The following is a 24,114-nucleotide window of genomic DNA, read 5'->3' as shown; positions in this document are numbered from 1 at the left end:
GAGGAAATGGGCCATCTTGGTGAACAAGTCTACGACTACAAGGATGGTGGTCATTCCCCGGGAGGCCGGTAAGTCCGTGATAAAATCCAGGGAGACCGAGCGCCAGGGCCCGGGGGGGGGTAGGCAGTGGGAGCAGGAGCTCCGGGGGCTTGCCGGGGTGGCTCTTGGCTCGCTGGCAGGTATCACAGGCCGCTACATAGTCCTTGACATCCGCTTGGACCTGGGGCCACCAGAAATCCCGTAGGACCAGGTGGAGGGTTTTATACGTTCCAAAATGCCCTGCCGGCTGGCTGTCATGGCAGAGGTGGAGCACCTCTCCCCGCAGAGCTCCCGGGGGAACGTACAACCGGTTCCGGTGATACAAGAGGCCCTGCTGCAAGGAAAAGGGGCTGTCCCGGGCGGGCATCCCTGACTGGAGCTCTCGCTGCTGGGCCAGGGCGTAGGGGTCCTTTTGCTGCTGTTCCTGCACCCGGTCCAGGAGGGGTTGCGGCTGGTGGGTAGCAGCGAAGTTCTCTGGGCGAAGAATTGGGCGAAGGGGGCGATCGACCTGCTCGGCTCGGTATTCTGGCTTGCGAAAGAGCGCGTCTGCTAGGGTGTTTCGGCGGCCAGGGAGGTAGGTGACCGTGAACTGGAACCGGGAGAAAAACAGGGACCACCGGATCTGGCATTGGTTCAGCCATCGGGCGCTTTGCAGGTGCTCCAGGTTTCGGTGGTCTGTTCGTACCTGGACCGGATGGCGTGCCCCTTCCAGGAGATGACGCCAGGTCTCGAAGGCTACTTTGATGGCCAGTAACTCCTTCTCCCAAATGGTGTAGTTCTGTTCCGAAGTGTTGAGTTTCCGGGAATGGAACGCACAGGGGAGCAGGGACTGCTTGCTCCCCACCGGCTGAAGTAGGACCGCTGCCACTGCCTTATCCGATGCATCGGCCTCCACTATGTAAGGTCGGGTAGGGTCGGGTTGCTGGAGGATGGGTTCAGATGTAAAGGCGTGTTGCAGGCGCCGGAAGGCCTGTTGAGCGGCCTCGGTCCAAACAAACTTCTCTTTGCCTCAAAGCAGGTCTGATATGGGCGTGGTGAGTACGGAGAAGTGGGAGATGAACCAGCGGTAATAGTTGGCGAAGCCCAAGAAGCGCTGCACATCTTTGGGGCTTCGCGGAGCTGCCCAGTGGAGGATGGTCTCAATTTTGGCGGGGTCCATCTGGATACCCGAGGGCGAGATCCAGTGGCCTAGGAAATCCATGGTCGTGAGGTCAAAGGCGCATTTTTCGAGCTTGGTGAAGAGGCGGTGCTCCCGCAGGCGCTGCAGCACCGCTCGAACGTGCTCCTTATGTTCCGAGGGGTTCCGCGAGTAGATCAGGATGTCATCCAAGTAGATCACCAGGAAGCGGTCTAGGAGGTCCCGGAAGATGTCGTTCATGAAGTGCTGGAAGATGGCAGGGGCGTTGCACAAGCCAAACAGCATCACGGTGTACTCAAAGTGCCCATAACGGGTGCGGAAGGCCGTCTTCCACTCATCGCCCTCCCGCATACGCACCAGGTTGTAGGCCCCTCTCAGGTCTAGTTTGGTGAAAATGCGAGCGCCCCGCAGCCGCTCTAACAGTTCTGGGATCAGGAGCAGAGGGCAGCGATTCTGAACTGTAATCTGGTTGAGGGCGCGGTAGTCATTGCACAGCCGGAGTTCCCCACATTTCTTTTTGACAAAGAGGACAGGGGCGGCTGCAGGGGACGTGGAAGGGCGAATGAACCCTCGGCGCAGGTTCTTGTCGAGGAACTATCTGAGGGCTGCCAGTTCGGGTTCTGACAGGGAACAAAGCCGGCCCACGGGAATCTTGGCTCCGGGGAGCAGGGCAATGGGACAGTCGTAAGGACGATGGGGCGGCAACTGGTCTGCCTCTTGCTTCCCAAACACATCCGCGAACTCCCGGTACTGTTCCGGTAAGGCCTCGGGCACGGAGCTTGCCTCCTGGGTCATCAGGATGCGCTCCTTCGGCCTCCAGCAGTTGGCTTGGCAATAGGGGGATCCGAGGGTCAGTCGGCCCATGGACCACTGGATGATGGGGTCATGCCGCTGGAGCCATGCCAGGCCCAGCACGACTGGGAAGTGGGGTGCGGCAGCCAGGTAGAACTGGAGGCTTTCTTCGTGCTCCCCCAGGGCCATGTCGAGCGGCACTGTCTCCTGTACTACAGGGCCCGAGGCGAGAAGCCGGCCATCAATAGTCTCCACCAGGAGGGGGCGGTGAATGGGTTGACTAGGAACCCGGTGGAGCTTGGCAAAGGACACGTCCATAAAATTGCTGGTGGATCCTGAGTCCAGCATGGCGGGTACTTGTAGGGTCCCCCTTCCGGGGACTGTCAGTGCGATCAACACGGTCAGATGCTTGGGCGGTGAGGAACTGAGGTGGCAGGCCCCTTGAACCATGAGGGTGCCCCGGCTCAGGGGCCTGTGAAGGCCGGGGCATGGGCATTTCCCGAGGCAGGGGCTGTGGGTCGTTTCGCGGAACACTGGGCTGCAAAATGTCCCGGGGCCCCGCAATACAGGCAGAGGCCCTGTTGCCGGCGTCGCAGCTTTTCGGCCGCACAGAGACGTGGCCGAGCCCCTCCCAGCTGCATCGGTTCTGCTGGGGGTGTACGGTCCTTGCCGACAGGCTCCAAGGGCCCAGCCACTGGGGCTGATGCTCTGTAGACTGGCCGGGGTCGGTTGGCAGCACGCCTGCTTTCCAGCCTCCCGTCAATCTGGAGACACAGGCGTATGAGGGCTTGCAGGGTTCCAGGGCGCTCCACCCTAGCTAGCTCATCCAGGAGCTCATCCGACAGCCCCTCCTGAAACTGGTCCATGAGAGCGGCTTCGTTCCAGCCCAGGGTTTGTTGCAATAGATGAAAGTCTGTTACATATTCCCCCAAGGGGCGTCGGCCTTGCCGCAGCCTGCGTATCTGGCGGTTGGCTGTGGCAGATTGGACTGGGTCCTCGAACATAGCCTTCAGTTCTCTGGTGAAGGCGGCTAGGTCGTTCAGCACAGGGCTCCGCTCGAGGAGCAGGGGCGTGGCCCATCTAGCTGCCGCCCCGGTGCAGAGGTTAATCAAGAATCCCACCCGGGTCTTATCATCTGGGAAGGCCTCTGGGCGTAACTCCATGAAGAGCTGGGCCTGGGCCAAGAAGGCTGAGAGCTGGTCGGAAGCCCCAGTAAATTTCTCTGGGAGAGTCACAGGGCACTTGGCTCTCCCTGTAGGGAGAGGGGGTGGGGCTGCTGCTAGCTGGGTTTGCAAGCCTTGGACGGCCAACAGCAGCTGGTCTACTTGTGAGCACAGGAGCAAGTTTTCCTGCTGGAGTTGCTCCATGGTCAGCACTTCCCCCACTCCTTTGTTGCCTGCTTTGTTTGGGCTGACTGCAAACTGTCAGCTCTACACTGCATCAGCAGTGTCAGGGGGGGCTGGAAATTCCTGGGTCTTTGGCAGGGAAGGAAAGTCCTTAGCCAGCAGTCGGGTTGTAAATCTGCCAGGCCTATCCGAAGCGTACTTGCCGAGTCAGAAGTCCAGAAGCAAGGTCAGTGGAGGTCCGGGATCAATTGCCAAGGAGGTCAGTCAAAGAGATGCTGCAGGGAAACTAGGTCTACACAAAGCCACGCCTGACGTTGCAGTCAGCAACAAGCTGCAGCCAAGGTGTGCCTTATAAAGAGCAGGATGGACAGCAGGTGTGAGTCCTCAGCGTTTGGGCCTTAAGGAGACAGGCCTGCCTCTCTTCTGCCTGACCTTCTGCTGTCTACGTTCTGCAGGTGAGGGGGGAGTATCCTGTTCACTGTCTGTGTCTGGCTGCAGGGCCTCTGCTGTATCTGGGGTGCTCTGCAGCTGAGGGGGAGAAGGAGCTGGATTCTCAGGAGGCTCCTCCATGTCTCCTTCTGAGTCTGCTGCTCCTGGGTCTGCTGCTGTTACTCCTGAGTCATTCTCATCTGAGGAGTCCTCTGACGGGGCCATGACATCATATTGCTGAGCCAAGTATCCCCCATCTTATAACTGTGCATTTGGTTTCTTTTTCCTAAGGGTAGAACTTTGCATTTATCCCTGTTGAATTCCATTCTGTTGTTTTCAGCCCAATGCTCCAGCCTATTAAGGTCCCTTTGAATTTTCTTTCTGTCTTCCACAGTATTAGCTATGCCCCTCAATTTTGTATCATCTGCAAATTTGATAAGCATGCTCTGTACCTCCTCATCCAAGTCATTAATAAAAATGTTGAAGAGCACTGGGCCCAGGACCAAGCTCTGTGGTACCCCACTTGTTACTTCTGCCCAGTTTGAGAAGGAACCATTGATAAGCACTCTTTGAGTACGATTCTGGAGCCAACTGTGGATCCACCTGATAGTTGTTCCATCCAGCCCACATTTAGCTAGCTTGCTATCATGGGGCACTTTGTCAAAAGCTTTGCTGAAGTCGAGGTATATTATGTCCACAGCATTCCCACAGTCTACAAGGGAGGTTACCCAGTCAAAAAATGAGATAAGATTAGTTTGGCAGGATTTGTTCTTCATAAATCCATGTTGGCTCCTAGTAATCACTGCATTGTTTTCAAGGTGCTTACAGATTGACTGCTTTATAATCTGCTCCAGAGTTTTTCCAGGGACTGATGTTAGGCTGACTGGTCTGTAGTTCCCCAGTTCCTCCTTTTTGCCTTTTTTTAAGATAGGGGCAACATTAGCTGTCCTCCAATCATCCAGCACTTCACCAGTCCTCCATGATTTCGCAAAGATAATAGACAGCGGTTCTGAGAATTCTTCAGCCAGTTCCTTCAATACTCTAGGAAGCAGTTTATTGGACCCTGCCAATTTGAACTCGTTCAAAGTGATTAGGTATTCCCTTGACCATTTGTCTGTCAATCTCAAGCTCCAATCCTGCCCCTTCTACTTCATGTTTCCTGGGAGGGTCGCAGATCCTTTTTTGGGAGAAGACTGAGCCAAAGTAGGAATCGAGGACTTCTGCCTTTTCTATGTCATCTGGTAACATTTTGCCATCCTCATTGAGTAGCTGTGCCACCGTTTCTTTTCTCTGTCTTTTACTATGGATGTACCTGAACAAAGCTTTGGTTTTTTTGCTGTTGGCATCTCTTGCTAATCTCAACTCATTCTCAGCTTTAGCCTTCCTGGCACCATCCCTGCAATTCCATGCTACCTGTCTGTACTCTTTCTTTGTGGCCTGGCCTTCCTTCCACTTTTGTATGTGTCCTTTTTTGTTTTCAGGTCATCTCTAAGCTTTCTGTGAAACCACACTGGTTTCTTCTGCTTCTTTCCCCTTTTTTCCTTGATGGAATTGTTTGTCATTGTGCCTTTGGAATTTCCTCTTTTAGAAACTCCCACCCATCTTCGACTCCTTTTCTCATTAGGGTCGCTTGACACGGAACCTTACTTACCATTGTTCTGAGTTTATTAAAATCAGCTTTCCTGAAGTCCTGGGTACTCATATGGCTAGTCTCAGCTTTCACTTCCTTTAAAATCAAGAACTCTAGTATAGCATGGTCACTTTGTCCCAGAGTTCCTGTAACTGCCACTTCATCCACCAAGTCACATCTGTTGGTTAGAATCAAATGAAAGATAGCTGATCCTGTAGTTGCTTCTTCTACTTTCTGTAGGAGAAAGGCATCTCCAACATGAGTCAGGAATTTCTTGGAGGGGCTGTGTTTGGCAGAATTTGTCTCCCAACAGATATCAGGGTAACTGAAGCCCCCATTACTATTACATCATGCCTCTTGAAATATTGGCAACTTGCTTTGCAAAAGTTTCATCCTTGTCTTCTCCTTGATTGGGTGGTCAGTAGTAGAATCCAACTACCATGTTCCTTTTATTCCTTGCCACATTAATTTTAATCCAGATATTCTTGGTGGAGCTACCAAGCTCATCTTCCTGTGTTTGTGCAGGGATATATATTTTAACATATAGCATGCCTCTGCCTCCCTTTCTATTCCTTCTGTTCATTTTGAACAAGTTATATCCTTCAATCACTATATTCCAGTCATGGGAGTCATCCCACCAAGTTTCAGTTATACCTATCAAGTTGTATTTACTCTCCTGCATTAAGAGTTCAAGTATGTATTGAACTCGTAATACAAGTTCCTGTATTAAAAGTTTAAGAATCAGTTAATTCCTTGGCAAACTCTGGTTTGGGGGAAAACAACTACAGCATGGAAAGTCCTAGAGGCCTGCCAGGATGTCAAAGATAGTACACTGGTCCCTGGTTAAACTTATGTTCAGCTTGTATGTTGCACATTATCACAAAAATGCACTACCATCATTTAAGCACAGAAAACAAGGTAAGACTACAATTGTCATAAATGATAATTTTCACACCAATGATAAGGCTTTGGACTCCACAGCACCCAAAGGAGAAAAAATGATCCATATAAAATAGTAATATTTGACAAGTCATATATTGTAGTTTATCAAACAAAAAATCCAAACAAAGTCCAAAATGCTACTATTAAGGTTGTCTTTAATTAACCCTTTTTTGCATGGGTATCTTGTAATTCAGCCTTTTGTCCCTTCAATCTCTGCTGCTGCTTCTTTTTAACCTGGATGATCAGAGAAAGGTACCAGTAGGATTATCATCCTTTTTAAAGTTGGTTCTGCTTCCTTGCTTTTAACAGCAGCCCAACAAGGTTCAGCACATGAAGCTATTTCCACCCCTTTACCAGGAAAAGTTTCCCCTGCCAAAAAAGTTCTGTGTGTCAAGCAGCTTTGTTATGGGGCCAGGAACCCAACCAGAAAAAAGAAAAAGAAAATTGGCAATCCTTCCTGCCAGACCTTTCCCTCATTTCCTAGAGCAGGGATAGGGATTTTTGTTTTCTGTTCAGGGCTATTGTCCCGGGGGGGGGGGGAATCCGACAGGAGGGAGAGACACCCACCACCAATCAGTAATTAATTATATTCTTAATGGTTAAATATTCTTAATTGTATTAAAAATACCACAAATTAAAAAATGCCTACAACAATAACAGTAAGGTGTTGCCATCTCGGAGTGCCTTTCAGTAGCCATGCCCAACTGTCCAATCTCATCAACAGACCTTCCCTCAGAGAAGATGAATAGGGCAGAGGGTATTCCAGTCGCGGTGCCCACCAGCTGCTCTCCTAACCAGCCAGTCCCAGAGGGATGGGGACAGGGCAAAGAGAGAGTTCTCTGGAAATGCCTAGAGGCTGGATGAAATTAAGCAAGGGGCTGCATCTGATCCCCTAGAAGAACGGAAGCATAAAAAGTGTGGCAGGGATCTCCTAGGGATGCATCTTGTATTTAAGTAAACATCTCTTTAAGTTACATACTAGAGTTTCGGATACATGCCTTCACTCAACATGATTCCAAGAAGCCATTCGCTATGTGCATATAGTTATATATTAATGCTGGGTGCTTAGCAACATGTGCTGCATAATTTTGCAAAGACTGCTGTTTATTTGATAATATTTATTCCATTCAGCATGTCTCATATAAGAAAAGCCTGCTGGATCAGGCCAATGGCCCGTCTAGTCCAGCATCCTGCTCTCAGTGACCAACCAAATGCTCATGGGAAGCACAAAAGCAGGCCCTGAACACAACACTCTCCCCATTCTTCCAAGGGCTTGAGACCTGCAGTTCACCCTCCCAGGCAATCTGAGTCCAAACCTGTTTTATAGGGAAAACTTGGCAGACTGAAGATATATCTAGCTACCAAATATTGGTACCTAACACTTTTAAGGTCTGACTTTCCTCTCTAAAGTTCTGTAAATCATATGATCCTTCAATTATGCCCCCCCATAGAAATGCTTCTTACTGAGCCAGTGCTTATAATGTTGTCTTTGGGAAAAGCCAGAAAATGTTCAAAATTCTGTGTTGTATGCACTGAAAAAAATATTATTTTCTTCTAAGGCAGAAGATCAGGCTCTGACTATTTTTCCAACTACGTAACAAAGGAACAGTGACTAGTATTTAAAGAGGTGACAGACAATAGTTTCTGGGGCTTCTTCAACAAAGGGGGTAAAATATAGGTATCACTGCTTAAGCTTAAGGTATGCACTCTTATGCACTCTTGCTCTGCTTACAGAGTTTTAGTGAGATTTTTTTAGGGGGGTAGAGCTTCAAAAACAGAAAGAAATATGCTGACCATAGAAAACTTTCCCTCTCTCATACAAAGTGTGATCTTAATGTTCTGAAAAATTGTTGAATGCCTGCAGCCAGAGTTACAGATGGTTCTACAAACAATTCTAATAACAAACTGGAGATTCAACCTGTAAGGCAAAAAAGTATTTAGTTTAGCTGGTCAGGGGACACAGGGAACAGGTTCTTTACATCTTCTCTTTACTAAGTAAGGATAAGACATTATTCCATTTTATGTAGATCAGGAACCAAGACTAACTGATTATGATTTGCTGACGTGGATAGCCAAAGTGAGCTGCTTTCCCTCTAAGAATCTAGAATAACAGATTGGGTTGACTTTGAGTAATGCCAACCACAACTAAATGGTATTTTGCCATCTGACCCCACAGCATAATTCATTGGCTTCTCAACTTTTTGCCTGTCTGTCACCCTTCTGCATGATTGCTCTGAATGGTGGAGCATAGCGCAGTGCAGGAAGCACTCTGGGATTCAATGGTCCACCACCTAACTGCTCCTGGACTCTATGATTTACCTAGATAATTAGGCTTCTTTTGCCCTGGCGCCTACTTCGACGAAGCATTACGTATCACAGTCATTGAACCACATGTATGTATTCTATGTGGATCCTTCTGCCGTAGGAACATAGTAAGTTGCTTTACCGGATCAGACCTGTGACCTATCAAGCTCAGAATTGTCTACACTGACCGACAACAGCTCTCCAGGGTTTCAGACAGGGGTCTCTCTCAGACCTAGGTGGAGATGTTGGGGATTGAACAAGGGACCTTCTGCATGTACAGCAGATGCTCTCCTACTGAGCTACAAGCTATATGAATACACGACTGTGAATTCAAGTTTTTGCACTGGTCTGTTTTACCCATGGATCGCATCATTCTCTAACAGCAATCGCTATTTGCTTTGGTCTGTTTCTATTTCCTGTCTGCCAGCAAATCTTAATATCCCCTGAGGCTGCTTGTTTCTATAATATTCTGTTTAGTGTTTCTATAATATCCTATTTAGGTGTGGCCACTAGAATGGAAAGAATGTGTGTGTATGCAGTCATATGACTCCCTACATGAATTCAAAGCATGCAAGGGGGGGCACGGAGTGGTGTCAACTATCCCCACAATCATGTTGATGGTGCTTGGCAACTGAACCCCCACCAGTTGTGCTTTTGGTGGCTGTGTGAATCCTACCAATCCCAAATGCATGGGACAATCCTGGGTTGGGTAGTGCCAGCTGGCAAAACTCCATGTCCTCATGTGTCCTTTCAACACATGGGGGGACATGGGCATATGAACCCTCCTAACGTCACCTACAGCTGCAATCCTGCAGCTTCCCTAGTGTTCTGAAACTTTTGCAGAGTAGTGCCTTCAGTTTTTGGATTATGCAATACATTTCCCAAAAGAAAATGGGCAGACCCATGTGATATAACATGTGAAGTGACTCATTTCCTGGTGGCCTTCAGCAGTGATCCCTTTCCCCAACACTACTGTTCGGGGTGGGGTGGAGTGAGGAACTGAATTCATTTTTCTTGGTTTGAAATAAACTTGAGTCCACTGAAGGTGTGAGTGTCTGTGATTCCAAGGAACCTCCTGACTTGATGCTGAGGTTTAATCTAGTCAGCTACCACGGACTGCATGTGCTCTCTCAGGCCTCATAGCCCTCTTTACACAAAACAAGGGCCAGGAGTGTGCAAGCAGCATGAAGCCTCTGGACTGGCCAGACTTATTATAGGGTCCTACTGCTTTTGCCTGCTCACAGCAGTACTTTCTGCATATTGGACTCATTCAAACCCCCAGGTCAAATCCCAGCAACTTAAGTTTTGGGACTGTGACCTGGAAAATACACACCATCCTAGTCAAGATTTCAGTATGGCCTGGCCCTGATGGGAGACTCTCCACAAGGATTCCTATTCTGCAGGGGGAACCATCATGGTGCCCTCCAGATGTCATTGGGCTCCAACTCCCATCAGCCTCAGCCAGCATGACCAACAGCCAGGGATGTTCAGAGCTGTAGTTCAGCAACATCTGGAGAGCACCATGTTGGTCCTGCTATACTGGGCTACACCACTGTCTCTAGAAAGGACAGTTCTTTCTCTCTTTCCATGCTCTTTTTTTCAGCAGTATAAGATCACATTAGGACCAGGATCAACGCGTCTCTGTTGGTGCCTATTGACTGGCTGGAGTCAAATTCTCTCATATTACAAATGTATATCAACCCTAGCCATCCCTATGATGTAAAAAGCAAGCAGCCTGTTTCAAATGCCTGTAGCTCTCATTTTGAATAATACCAGTTTCATAAAACAAAACACGCATCAAAGAGCTGTATTTAATCTGACTCTGAAAGACTGCAGACACTGACTTGAGGCTCTAAACAATTTTACCATTTTTAAATGAACATATTCTGACAGCAATAACTCCCCTTTGCTAGGGATACACAAATGTTCTGGCACAGAATCAGCCTCTTCCTCCACCCTGGGACCATTCAACTGTATAAATCACCAAAAGGTTCAAAGGCCTTTCAGAATCCTTCTCTCCTATAAGTCTTCTGTTCAATGGAATAAACATGTAGATCAAACAATTCAGTCTGACAGCAAGATATTGATTAACAGCTACCATCAGCAGTCCTCCTCCCACCACCACAGGAAAAAAAACTCACACCAAGTACAAACTATAGGGCAGCAAGCAGCAAAAACTGTGTTTCAAAGGCCTGAGACTGTCTATACTAGCCTGAGTCCTGTGTGCCCTTGGATGCTCTGGCCATATGCCTCTTTGTGTGAAAGTGTGATCCACACCACCTCTTTAATTTAATTCAGTTTAATGTATGGACACTTGTGCTCTCTTTTTCCAAAGAACCTACAGCAGCTAACATATGGTTACCATATACCCTACAGGGGTCAGAAGTGCTTAGAATTACTACTACTGTACTGTCCAGCACTTAGGGATGGGTGGGAATTCAGCTGAATTTGGATTTAGCACCAGATTTTTCAATGGTCTGCATATTCTCCATCTTTACAGAGCGATTCTGTTTGCTCCTAACTTCAGCAGCTTTTCCTGACACCGGATTTCCCCCCCCCTCGAATATATTGGTCTATTATTGATTTTACTCACAGCACAGTAGCACAGGTTCCTCTCTCTCTCTGCCACTCCCCTCCACTTGAATAATCCAAGCTTCAAGCGGAATGACACAAGCCAAGGCTCACCCACGTTAGAACTTGCCAAGAAGAAGGTGGAAGGGCACTGAAAGCTGCTTTACTCCTTTCCTTTCCAAAAGGAAAACAGCCCAGCCTCTGCTAATGTGTAACCTGGCCAGCCTCGGTCACAGAGGAGGAGGCTGCAAAGCCACTTTCCTTTACCAATATTTTCTTTCAAATTATCAATATTCTTTTCAGATTATTGATATTTCCTTCCAAAATATTGATATTTTGAAAGAAAATATTGATATCAATATATCTGGGGAGGGGAAAAACAGACTAGTAAAAGCAGCAGATAACAAACAAAGAATGAACTCGAATTGATACTGCCTATTAGGTTGACAGAATGCTTTCGAAGAGGCATCACCCAACGGGTCTCATCCCTACCACTTCTGCAGGGCTGTTGTAAGGATGACTAATGCATGTGAAATGCTTTGAACACTGTGAAGTGCTATAAAGTGTTCACTATTAAACATAAAGGGTTCACAGCAAATACCTTATTTAAGTATTTAAACCAACAACTAAACCATCATTATTTCTTATCACATCTGTTGGAGTTACTTATTAAATACTAGGCCTTTGATCAAATAATAATTGTATTTTATATACATTTTGCATTTCTGTATATTTTTAGTCCAGTCTAGCTGCTACACTTTGCTTTTAAAATACTAAAAAAATCACTTCAACGTCCTTTCCCTCTCCTACCTCCACAAAAAACACCACCACCTTTAAAATGCATGAAAAGAGTGAGCCTTTAGGAAAATAGTGATTACATTTTAAGACTATTCATCCTAACAATGCATTAACTGAGATGGATAAGGAATCCAGACAATGTTAAGCACTTTTAAGATCAAGTTCAGACAGTATTACCTTCTCTGACTAGCAGTGATGGTTTAGTGCTGCTATGTGAAGTATTGGGGCTGCATGTTACCCCCCTTCTCCTGCTGTGCGCCATGATTTTAAAACTAGCTCTGGATAATTTAATAAGCTTAATTTATCTCACTGTATGAAACTGGGTTATTGTGGAACTGACCATAGTTTGTTTTAAACTAGGATTCCTAGTTCATATGTAATACTTAGCCAAGATTCAGGGTAAATGGAAGCAAACTCAGGAGAAGTCCTCCTCCCAGTCATGTATGAGCCCAACCCTTTGTTTGGGCTTGCTGAGTCTTGCCCACATAGTGCTCAATCATGGTTTAGTGCTACATATAAAAGCAGACGAAGGCACATAATACACAAAGCACTAAACCTAGTTTCTTTCTTTCACCCTAGTTAAGATGCCAAACTTCCAAGGAGGCTATGGTCTTTCAGTTGGTTGAACTAAGGCCCACTGCTAGAAGGTATGTAAATAAAGGGAGATGCTAGCCAGAACTGTTTGTCACCATGCAAGCAAGGAGGCTTAAACTGCCATTCAGTTTGCTCAGTGCAGAGCCCGGTTTGCACCTTGGTACACCAGTGAGCTAAGGGCAATGAAACAGGCTGGACGATGGTTAGAGCGCAAGTAGCAAAAGACATGCTGTGAGGCTGATCAGGCATGAGTAAAACATCATAACCATGCCTACTTTGTGGCGGTGATGGCAGCAAAGAAGGGTCACTTCTCTGCCTCCATCACATCCTCAAGTGGCTGTCCAGTGGAGCTGTTGACATCAACTCCAGGAAATGGCATTTTAGACCCTTCATAGGCCCAACTGTGAATCGTTTGCAAGGCACTTGGAGGATAAAGTTGCTTGCCTCCGTAGCAGTCTTGATGCCCCATCCACATCTACTGTAGTCCCCAATGAGGTGTCCAGTGCAACACCTGCTGCAACTTCTTGGGAACAATTTCAGTTGATGCGGCCTAATGACGTAGACAAGGTGCTTGCATTGATGCAGCCAGCAACGTGTCCTCTTGACCCTTGCCCTTCTTGGCTCATTAAGGCTTGCTGAGAGGGTTTGACCAAGTGGATCCAGGGGGTGGTCAATGCATCATTGCGGGGGGGAGTGGTTCCCAGCTGCCTTGAAAGAGGCAGTGATCCAACCACTCCTGAAAAAGCCCACCCTGGACCCATTGGTTTGTGACAACTACCAAACAGTTGCAAATACTCCCTTCTTAGGGAAGGTGATTGAGAGGGTTGTGGTACAGCAATTGCAAGTACTCTTGGATGAAACAGATTATCTTGACCCATTCCAGTCTGGGTTCAGGCCTGGTTATGGGACTGAATCGCCCCTGATGGATGACCATTATTGTGAGGAGGACAGGGGGAGTGTGACCCTGTTATTCTTACTTGATCTCTCAGTGGCTTTTGATACCATTGACCATGGTCTCCTTCTGGGCCGACTTGGTGAGATGGGTATTGGAGGCACTGTTTTACAGTGGTCCCGATCCTATCTCCAAGGTCGTTCTCAGAGAATAGCATTGGATGACTGTCTTTCGGCCCCCTGGCAGTTGTGTTGTGGGATGCCTCAGGGTACCATCTTGTCCCCCATGCTGTTTAACATCTATATGAAGCCCTTGGGAGTGGTCATCAGGAGATTTGGGATGAGATGTCAGCAGTATGCTGATGATAACCAGCTCTATTTCTCCGTAACATCTGAATCAGGAGAGGTCATGCAAGCTCTGGACCACTGCCTAGACTCGGTGGTGGGCTGGATGAGGGTCAATAAACTGAGTCTGAATGCTAGCAAGACGGTGGTGCTGTGGGTTGGTGGTTCCCGAGTTCAGATAATTGGTCAGTTGCCTGCTTTGGATGGGGTTGTACTCCCTCTGAAAGAGCAGGTTAGTAGTCTTGGGGTACTCCTGGATACATCTTTGTCAATACAGGCCCAGGTGACCTCAGTGGCTAGGAGTGCCTTTTACCAGCTTCAGCTGGAAAGACAGCTGTGGCCGTTTCTGGACCTGGCTAGCCTGACCACTGTTGTCCACACACTGGTAACCTCCAGATTGTAATGCACTCTATTACTGTAATTCACTCTATGCAGGGCTGCCCTGGAGGTTGGTCCACAAGTTGCAGCTGGTGCAAAATGTGGCGGCAAGACTGCTCACTGGGGCAAGGTATAGTCAACATGTCACCCCACTGCTGAAAGAATTGCACTGACTGCCCATTTGCTACCGGGCCAAGTTCAAGGTTCTAGTTTTGGTGTACAAAGCTCTATACAGCTCAGGACCAGGATACCTGAAAGAACATCTTCTCCCTTATATACCCAGTCCAACACTGCACTCTGCAGGCGAGGGCCTCCTGCAGATACCATCTTATCAGGAGATCCGTTCTGCACAACATAGGAAACGGACCTTTAGTGTGCGGCATCTACCCTCCCCTTGAATATTAGACAGGCGCCATCTCTGTTATCTGTTCGGTGCCTACTGAAGACCTTCCTCTTTCAACAAGCCTTTTAAGTAGAGACGTATCCCAGTCTGGGTCTGTATTGGAATTGCTTTTTAATATGTTTTTAAACATTCTTTTAAAAAATGTTTTTAACCTTAAATAATGTTTTGAAAGCTTTTTTAAGAAACATTTTTAAAGATGTTTTGTTTTGATGCGTTTTAAAGTTTGTTTTTATGATGTTTTAAAGCTTTTGATGCTTTTGTTTGCTGCCCTGGGCTCCTGCTGGAAGGAAGAGTGGGATATAAATAAAATAATAAATAAACAATTTATAACTATGGTTAGTGCAAACTAGGGATGGAAAGATTTCTCAATTTTGGTTCTCTCCGTTTCTCATTTTTCTAGATCTTAAATTCAGTTCTCTACATTTCTGCATCAATTTGCAATTTTTTTAAAATAAAATTCCTTATGAAAATTCACCAGCATTTTGGTGCGAATTTCTCCTAACACACATATTTTGTAGGCAGTTTTGACTAATGTATGCATTTTTGCAAGCCATTTCTTATCATATAATGCTTTTTGTATGTTATTTTCACTTATATGTTCATTTTCATGCACATTTTCCCCTAATATATGCATTTTTGTACACATTGGTTGGCAAACTGCATCACAAAATTTGAATAAGTGCGAATTTCAAAAGATGGCTGTGTTTCGGTTCTCATATTGTTTCAGAAAGTGCAAATTTGATAGATCCTGCTTGAAATGCAAACTGAATTGAAATCCTCGCCCATCCTTCATACAAACCATTGTTTGCAAACCCACTTGAATACAGTTTCATATCCTAGTTTCCAGTCAATCCTTAGCTGTACCGTAAGTACACAGAGGAAACACTTGACCATTTACTTATAAATGTTATATGAGAATAGGCCCTTTGCTCATTTAGACTCAATGGCAGAGATAAGTACACATTCAACTCTCTGTTATTCCAATTATAGGGCTTCAAATGACACACATACCAACAGTCTTCACCTGCAATGATGGAATACCCATCCCACAACCTGGCTCAATTCAGAATTGGGTTTGAAAACCAAGCTTTCCTCTGACCAACCAAAAAAGAAAAAAGAGAAAGGAAAAAGAAAAAGCTCAATTTATTCCATGTTGAATTCCAAGTCAAGATCAGCTCCTAATGCACTCCCAATAACATGAACTGCTGTTGAGCCCCCAACTCCATTACCTGCTGCCTACTTAATCAGGTCTGGTGATACCAGTGGCAACAGTGGTATTTCCCAAGCCTCCTACTGCCTGAAAAGCTGCCATAGCAGCATTCAAGGTATCAGTGAGAGCGAGCGCTCCTTGTTTGCCTAACCCATCACCACTGAAACTACCAGATATATATGGGGATAACACAGCTCACCTTCTTTCAATCATGCTCCTGCTATGTCAATTTGGTACCCAGAGATGGGAGCCAAGAGTCACTCCATCTTTTGTTTTATCTCTATCACGAGGAAAACCTGCAGGTCAAAACTCCATAGCTGCTCTCTGCATACTTCATATATATAGAACAGTGGCCATGCCTGTGGCTGCTGGGAAGTCCTTTTAGGTGAACACCATGCTTAGACTGGCTCATAATGATGTTACTGCTACCACCAGACCTGATGTTGAAATAATATATTGAACCTACAGGGAGAAAATTTGACCAGTTGGTATAGCACAACAGGGAGGACAGCTCAAATCCCCACTTGTGTCTCCTGGGTGTAAAGGGCCAGCTAACTGTGGGTCACCCCACAGTGAGTGGCTCAGGGGTTATGTGCCCTGCCACCTGTGCAGCCATGGGCAAGCTGCATAGTCCCAAGGAGCCCAGTTGCCCCCCAACTGGCAGTTGCAGACAAGGAAGGGGCTAGCTTGTGCAGCTGGGGCAAGCTGAGCAGGCCCTATACAGCTGGGGAGGACTAGCCTCAGAGGGAGGCAATGGTAAACCCCCTCTGAATACCGCTTACCATGAAATCCCTATTCATAGGGTCGCCATAAGTTGGGATCGACTTGAAGGCAGTCCATTTCCATTTAGAGATGCGAGAGGAATCTGCCAAATTTGGATTTCAAAGCAGATTCATCTGATTTAATTTGGGAGGATCATGACCAAGACCAGATTATGAGGCGGTCCAAGAACTGCAGTGCTCTGTTTCTATAAAACATATTTCTTTTCACTATCTTTTTAAAAAAAGTAATCCAGCCACACACAGCCTGAATGGTTAGCATGTGGGACTCAGTGCTGTTGTGTGCTTTGAATGCAATACAGCAAGTCCCTGTGAGAGTGATAGGAGGAACTGCATGGGAAAAAAGCATGGCTGCACTAATAGAGGCAGCCATGTTTTTTCCATACAATTCCACCTCTCCCCCCCCGCGACCAATGAAAGGAAAGCCCCATCGCTCCCACAGAGGCTTATATTCAACGCACACAGGATATCAGCTGCTCCAGGGTGTGGGTGGCCTGTTAGAACTTTTAATAAGAAATTTCTTTTACAGGAACGGAGGCAGTGCTGCAGCCCTTGGGCTGCCTTCTTAAGGACGTCTAGAAAAAAATGTTTTAACATTTGTGGTTCTGCACAGCTGAACTATTTCCCCTTTAAAACGTGGATGAAAAGGACTTAGTCCTGTGACCACACAGAACTCAGACAGACTGAACTTTAATGGGTCTGTCCATCTAGGATGCCCACTCAGAGGCCTGAAACATTAACATGTAATCGTTTCTTTAATAATATCATCACTGTGAATTAGCCGGCCTTCACCCAGAGGTCCCAGGGCAGGTTACAACAATTATATACAAGTAATACAAAAAATGCTATGCTTAAGGATGACCAAAAACCATTTAGTACCACTTAGTTACAGATTCTGAGCCCTTAAAAATGTTTGGAGCTGCTGAAAATGTTTTTGAAAAACAAACTCACAAAACCCACTTCTTTAAAAATAAAGTTATGGTTGTTTTTTGAAGAGTGGGGTGAGGAGGGGTGCTGAAACCTTGCTGTAACTGGACCAAAAAATTAATTATTTTAATTGGAATCTTAAATGGCTGGAATTGCTAATTTAAGCTGAGAATGGTTCCTGCTGACAAGTGAGTAGGTGGATTTCTCAAGACCTGGGAAAGTGTTGTTGCTGTTTTGAGGGGGGGGTTATTGCTGATCTATCTTTTAGTTCCTGTTCCTGGAAGAATTACAGATACAATATTACAGAGGTAAAAGTTCAGCATTGCTCTAGCCATTGCTCCCACTAGAGTCCAAACCACTCTGTCAAAACTATGCCTACTACACAAGAGCTACAAATGAATAAGCAAACTTATATTGGCAAATGTGATACAGCATCTGTTGGATCACCAAAATTGGTGGGAAGAGTCCTTTGCACATAGTCAGAGACCCTCTCCTTATGGATCAGATCCAGCCTAACTTCTGGTACTGAAAGCTACTTCTAGAGATCAGTCTGAATGAGCACTGGCTCAAATTAAGTCCTGCCATACAGTGAATCTCAGGGCTGTGCAGCAATTTGAACCCAGGCCTCCTAAATCCAACACAGAGCTATTACACAGAGGTAAAATCAAATTTGTCATTGGCTGCATAAGTGTATGATATACTCAGTTGCCTTGTACATTTTGCGGTGTCCACCTAAGATAGCCTTTCCCAACTAGTGGGCCACCAGATGTTGTTGGACCACAACTCCCATCAGCCTCAGCCAGCATTGCCAACGGTCAGGAAAGATGGGAACTGTGGTCCAACAACATCTGGTGGGCCACTAGTTGAGAAAGGCTGACCTAAGATAATGAGTGACATAGCCCATCTGTGAGGTGCTAATGACTAAGGCCAAGCTTGGCAACATAGTGCCTCCCAGAAACTGGGGACACTCCCATCATTTCTGACATTTGGCCATATTTATTTATTTATTTATTTATTTGGTTACATTTATATACCGCCCTTAGCAAATAGCTCTCAGGGCGGTAAACAGCATAGGGTAAAATACATACATGGCAATAATAAAATCACAAAAACATATATGACATAAAAACAAATACAGTTAAACAGAAAATAAAAATAAAGACTTAGTATACAAGATTAAAAACCTAAAAAGATTAGAGTGATTAAAACGCCTGGGAGCATATTGGCTGGGGAAGGTGGGAGGTGCAGTCCAAAACATCTGGAGGCTACTACACTGGCTACCCCCAGCTAAGGCCAATATTCAAACATGGCTGTATGTGCTCTTTTGGATGCCAGCCCAAGACATTTTGCTGACTGAAATGGAGTCCAAATCCATCCCACCTCCAGCTAAAGCCAACACTTTAAAAAGCCTTGCTGTGTCATTCAGACACCAGTTCCTATCTCCATCATCGTTCATCCATCTCGCCCCCCACCCCATGGACCCGAAGTGAAGCAGGCTGCTTCACTTTGCAGCATGGCAGAGCTGCCTGCGTGCAAGTGCATCTCCAGAGCTAAGGGATCCCTAAAGTCATTTCAAACATGGAAATGAAAAAAAATAGTAGATTCATGCACCATGACAGTTCTTGTTGGCGCGAAAACTGAACTAGTTTTCCATTCTGATTTCCAATGCAACATATATAGGGTTTTCACTGGAGAAATGCCAAGGGGCAAAGTGGTGTTGTATGCCCACAGAGAATCATGGGCAACAGCAACTTTCAGTGTTTACCACAAATTCAAGCTGTGCGTCACTTCAATATTTTTCTATGGCTTCTTAAAAACTCACTCTCGAAAGCAAATGTGCTGAACGTCAGCAACTGTAAACACCTGACAAGGCTAACCAGACAAGCACTTGCAGTATCCACTGAGGTGAAATCAGCAAGGGAAATGAAAAGCACAACCAGGTGTGAATGGAAAGATGAAGATTTAACTAATTATCCCAGCTGCTTATTTGTGGAGAGGAAAATCACTTTGGTAAACAAAAAGTCTAACTACTCTAAGCCCCTGAATGCTAAGGAACTGCTCAGTGGGGAGCCCATTACTTATTAGGTGGCTGGCATTGCAGGAGGCTTTTAAGCCTGAAACTCAGCCCTGAGGGTCCTTTAAAGAGGAAAGCGATGCTGGCTCCACTGAAGAGGGAGGGCAAGGAAACCTTGCAAGTTATGTACTAAGTCCCCATTTGCTCATAACACCACCTATAGCCAACTGGCATTGCCACATCCTTTTAAACAATTTTTATTTAAACACACAACTACTAGTGCTTGTCTAAGCTCAGAACACAAAAGCTTATTTTAGGAAGAAAGTGTTTCCCGTTCAAGATTGAGTGATTACACCATGACCTGGCTGCATGCTTTCAGGGCTGTTAGGAGGGAAAGCTGGAAACCAAGGGTACGGCTGTGTATGTTCTGCAGTAAATATAATAATAATTCTCTAATAGGCAAAAAACCTTGCAGTTTAAGAATGTACCTATAGCCCACAGATATTTCTATCAAACTTTAAAAAGCAGGGAAATTGGGCAGCTATAGTGAATGCACCAGGGGAGCAGAAGACCTGACCTCCTCTCTGAGATGTTGTCGTTGTTTTATGCCTTCAACTACAACTTATGGCGACCCTATGAATCTTTTGGATATATTCATAGGGTTTTCATGGTAAGAGGTATTCAGAGGTGGTTTACCATTGCCTTCCTCTAAGCCTACTGCACCCGGTATTCCCAGGCGGTCTCCCATCCAAGTACTAACTAGGTCTGACCCTGCTTAGCTTCCAAGATCAGACAAGATCAGGCATGTTCCTGAGATATTGTACTGCCCTACAAATTTGTCAAAATGCAAACACAATTTGGGTTGGTCTTTCACAGCTTGGAAGAATTTGGTAACGTGCCTCTGAGCATATGGTGAGTGGTGGCAACACCTGCCATCTCCAAAGATGGAGAATTACATTTTGTATGTTTGTTGATGTTCTTCTTACTTTGCTTCTTTCCTGTGTTACTATTGTTTCTACAGAGAATCTAATCTAGAAAATTTTATTTTCCTCCTTATTAATCTTAGAAACATGTAAAATTTATTTTTATTAATTTCAAAGACTTTTTATTGGCCAATGTCATATGATGGTGAAGACAGCCTTTTGTGTTTCAAATTGGAGGTTATGTTCTATTTCTATTTTGGGTGCGTTAATTGAATCTGAAACTGAAGTTTGATGTAAAATCAGACATTACAATATGTTGCTACTTAAACAATGACTCTAGCTGTTGGAAAAAACCAACTTGGCCTGCCCAAGATGCATGTTGTCAGCCTGCCATGTTTAAACCACTTCATTTAAGGAAACATGGTCATGGTCAATTAAAAACATAGAGTACACCTAGAAATTTGCTAGAATATATTTCACCTCCCACTGTTTTATCTTGTGCAAACTGAGACACTCTGGATGTCCACTGGAGACTATTCTGCAGAATAGTCAGTGCCATTATTCCACAATTGTTTTTGGAGTCTTTTAGTATATATTTTGGGCTTCACATATTCACAGAAACAGAAGCAAAACTAAATTATTTACTATAGGAAACTTTACTAAAATTGCAAAGTAAATCAAACATATTTAAAGTGACTATCTGAACTATATCAACTGTATCTTAATATTGTTGCTTGCTCCCTGATAAAACAAGATCAGCACAGCACATGTCTTGTTTCTATTATTTGGGCTGATTTGCAGGTGTTACCACCACTCGCCATATGCTCAGAGGCACGTTACCAAATTCTTCCAAGCTACACAGCAAGTGGATTAGACTGTGAAAGACCAACCCAAATTGTGTTTGCATTTTGACAAATGTGTAGGGCAGTACAATATTTCAGAGAGGAGGTCAAGTCTCCTGCTCCCCTGGTGCATTCTCTATAGCTGCCCAATCTCTCTGCTTTTTAAAGTCTGATAGAAATATCTGTGGGCTATAGGTACATTCTTAAACCGCAAGTTTTTTTTGCCTATTAGTGAATTTCTCTGCTTTTTAATCTGGGAGGTAAGAAATTGGATCCTGTGCAAGTTTGCTGAGAATGGACTGATCATTTGCATGCTTATTGAGTTCAGTGGGATTTACTCCACTGCAATCATGCTTGGGATAGGTGAAACTGACCACAGGGGGATAGGAAGGGGAGAGGGGGAGGAAGGGCAGAGGGGAGGGGGGAAAGGAGCAGGCAGGAGAGGAAGGGAGGACAAGGGCAGGTTTGATTATTTCCATGTTTATCGAGCTCAGTGGGATTTACTCCCGTGCAATCATGCTTAGGATATGTAAAACTGAATGGGGGGAGGGAGGGAGGGCTGAAGTGGGCAGGGAAGAAGGAGGAGGGGAGAGGAGAAGGAAGGGAGGGAGGGCTGAAGTGGGCAGGGAAGAAGGAGGAGGGGAGAGGAGAAGGAAGGGAGAGGAGAAGGGAAGGAAGGTCTGATTATTTGCATGCTTATTGAGTTCAATGGGATTTACTCCCGTGCAATCATGGTTAGGATTAGGGTTGCCAGGCTCAGGGCCTGAGACTGATCCTGTATCTTTAGGAGAAGAGAAAGTCAGCCTAGTGCAGGTGTTCTTGCAATACTGTAATGGGAAAAACCACAAGGTGGAATTCTCCCTTCCCCCCTGCACAACTTTTCAAGATACAGAAGACCTCTTGGAGGCTGGGCATTCTATAAGAAAAAACATGATATTGTGATTTGGACACAATCCAGCCAAAGCTAAGCACTTTGAAGTCTCACTGATTTCAATTGAAGAAATTTAAGTGTATGTAATTCTTCCACCAAAATTAAAATTGTAAATCTGCCTTTGTTTTTTATGTCTCTGTACATCGCCTTGTAATTTATGTACCATAACCACCACCAAGGCCATGATTTTTAATACTGTACGCAATTTATTCTAGTTCTGCAAGACATGGAAAAAATTAGGTTTGCAGAGCACTGAAGCACTACTATAAGGGTGCTTCCAGACAGGGGTTTAATAATGAAAATGAGCTGTTGAGATATCACAAATGGGTCACTGGCAAGAGGGTTTCTGTCTTTTTTATTTCTTGGATTTTCCCCTGTAAAGAGTAAATCCAGATTAAATGGGCAAAAACAGGGTCCGCATTCGATGACAATGACTTCATGTAGATGCTGCAAAAAAAATAAATCTTGCATGTATTAAAAGTACCAATCCCACAATAAACAACTGTCTGGAAGCACCCAAAATCTTATCAAGCAAGCCTTCTGGTTTCTGGGATTTCGCCTGTCATGCCCATTTACCTTCAGAGCATGGCTGGTTCTACCATAAGGCAGAATTATGTGGCTGCCCCAGGCAGCTGATTTTGGGTGTCATGAAAATACAGCAAACTGTTAACCATTTAATGTATTATTATTATTGCATTGTTTTTGCCAAAAAGTGAGGAGACGCTTGTGGGTTTTCTGCCTCAATTACCACCCTTGGATATTGTGCACCTTGAGGGGGCTTGGGGGGTGCCATCTCATGGCAACCGTAAGAACCTCCCCAAACCCCAAATGGAAGCCACAGATTCTTAGGAAACTAAATTGAAAAATCAATACCACACTCTGCAAGACATCTGTAACTGCAGCACACACCTTGACCAAGGGCAGGGAGACAAACTGATTCTGGTTAATAGGAGGAAATGGACAGGTTAAAAGAGATAGCCAGCAAAAAATGTATGGTATAAGCAGCATTGTCATTTATATCGGAAGTATCAGAACAGCCTTAGGAATTCATCTGCATTTCAAGGAGGAGTCAGAATATTTTTCTTGTGGAGTTTTGAGACTCTTATTTTTTATTAGCCCCTTTAAAAGCAATTCATGGAATTAAAAGGATTAATCCGTCACTCTCACTGACTGTCAGCTCTACACTGCATCAGCAGTGTCAGGGGGGGCTGGAAATTCCTGGGTCTTTGGCAGGGAAGGAAAGTCCTTAGCCAGCAGTCGGGTTGTAAATCTGCCAGGCCTATCCGAAGCGTACTTGCCGAGTCAGAAGTCCAGAGGTCAGTGGAGGTCCGGGATCAATTGCCAAGGAGGTCAGTCAAAGAGATGCTGCAGGGAAACTAGGTCTACACAAAGCCACGCCTGACGTTGCAGTCAGTAACAAGCTGCAGCCAAGGTGTGCCTTATAAAGAGCAGGATGGACAGCAGGTGTGAGCCCTCAGCGTTTGGGCCTTAAGGAGACAGGCCTGCCTCTCTTCTGCCTGACCTTCTGCTGTCTACGTTCTGCAGGTGAGGGGGGAGTATCCTGTTCACTGTCTGTGTCTGGCTGCAGGGCCTCTGCTGTCCCTGGGGTGCTCTGCAGCTGAGGGGCAGAAGGAGCTGGATTCTCAGGAGGCTCCTCCGTGTCTCCTGCTGCTCCTGGGTCTGCTGCTGTTACTCCCAAGTCGTCCTCATCTGAGGAGTCCTCTGACGGGGCCATGACACTGACTACAAACTGGAATTGTTAAATCTCATATCATAATTGCTGGGGGCTACTACAGCAGGCTAGTTAAAAAGATCTGAGCGACTAACAGAATAAGCTTGCACCAAGGGCTCCTGCAAAAGGGAGGAAAAGTAGCATTATTACACTCAA

At 45.7% G+C, this 24,114-nt stretch overlaps 1 protein-coding gene across 12 annotated transcripts in view; it reads right to left on the bottom strand.

Moving 5' to 3' along the window:
• PSD3 (pleckstrin and Sec7 domain containing 3) overlaps positions 1-24,114 on the bottom strand; it is a 188,773-nt gene that overhangs the window by 43,189 nt on the left and 121,470 nt on the right. The gene's annotated exons all lie outside the window — the stretch shown is intronic.

Source organism: Rhineura floridana, chromosome 1, assembly GCF_030035675.1.
Source record: "Rhineura floridana isolate rRhiFlo1 chromosome 1, rRhiFlo1.hap2, whole genome shotgun sequence".
Classification (NCBI taxonomy): domain Eukaryota; kingdom Metazoa; phylum Chordata; class Lepidosauria; order Squamata; family Rhineuridae; genus Rhineura; species Rhineura floridana.
Note: the sequence above shows the minus strand (reverse complement) of the source record. Positions and strands in the feature narration are given on the sequence as shown.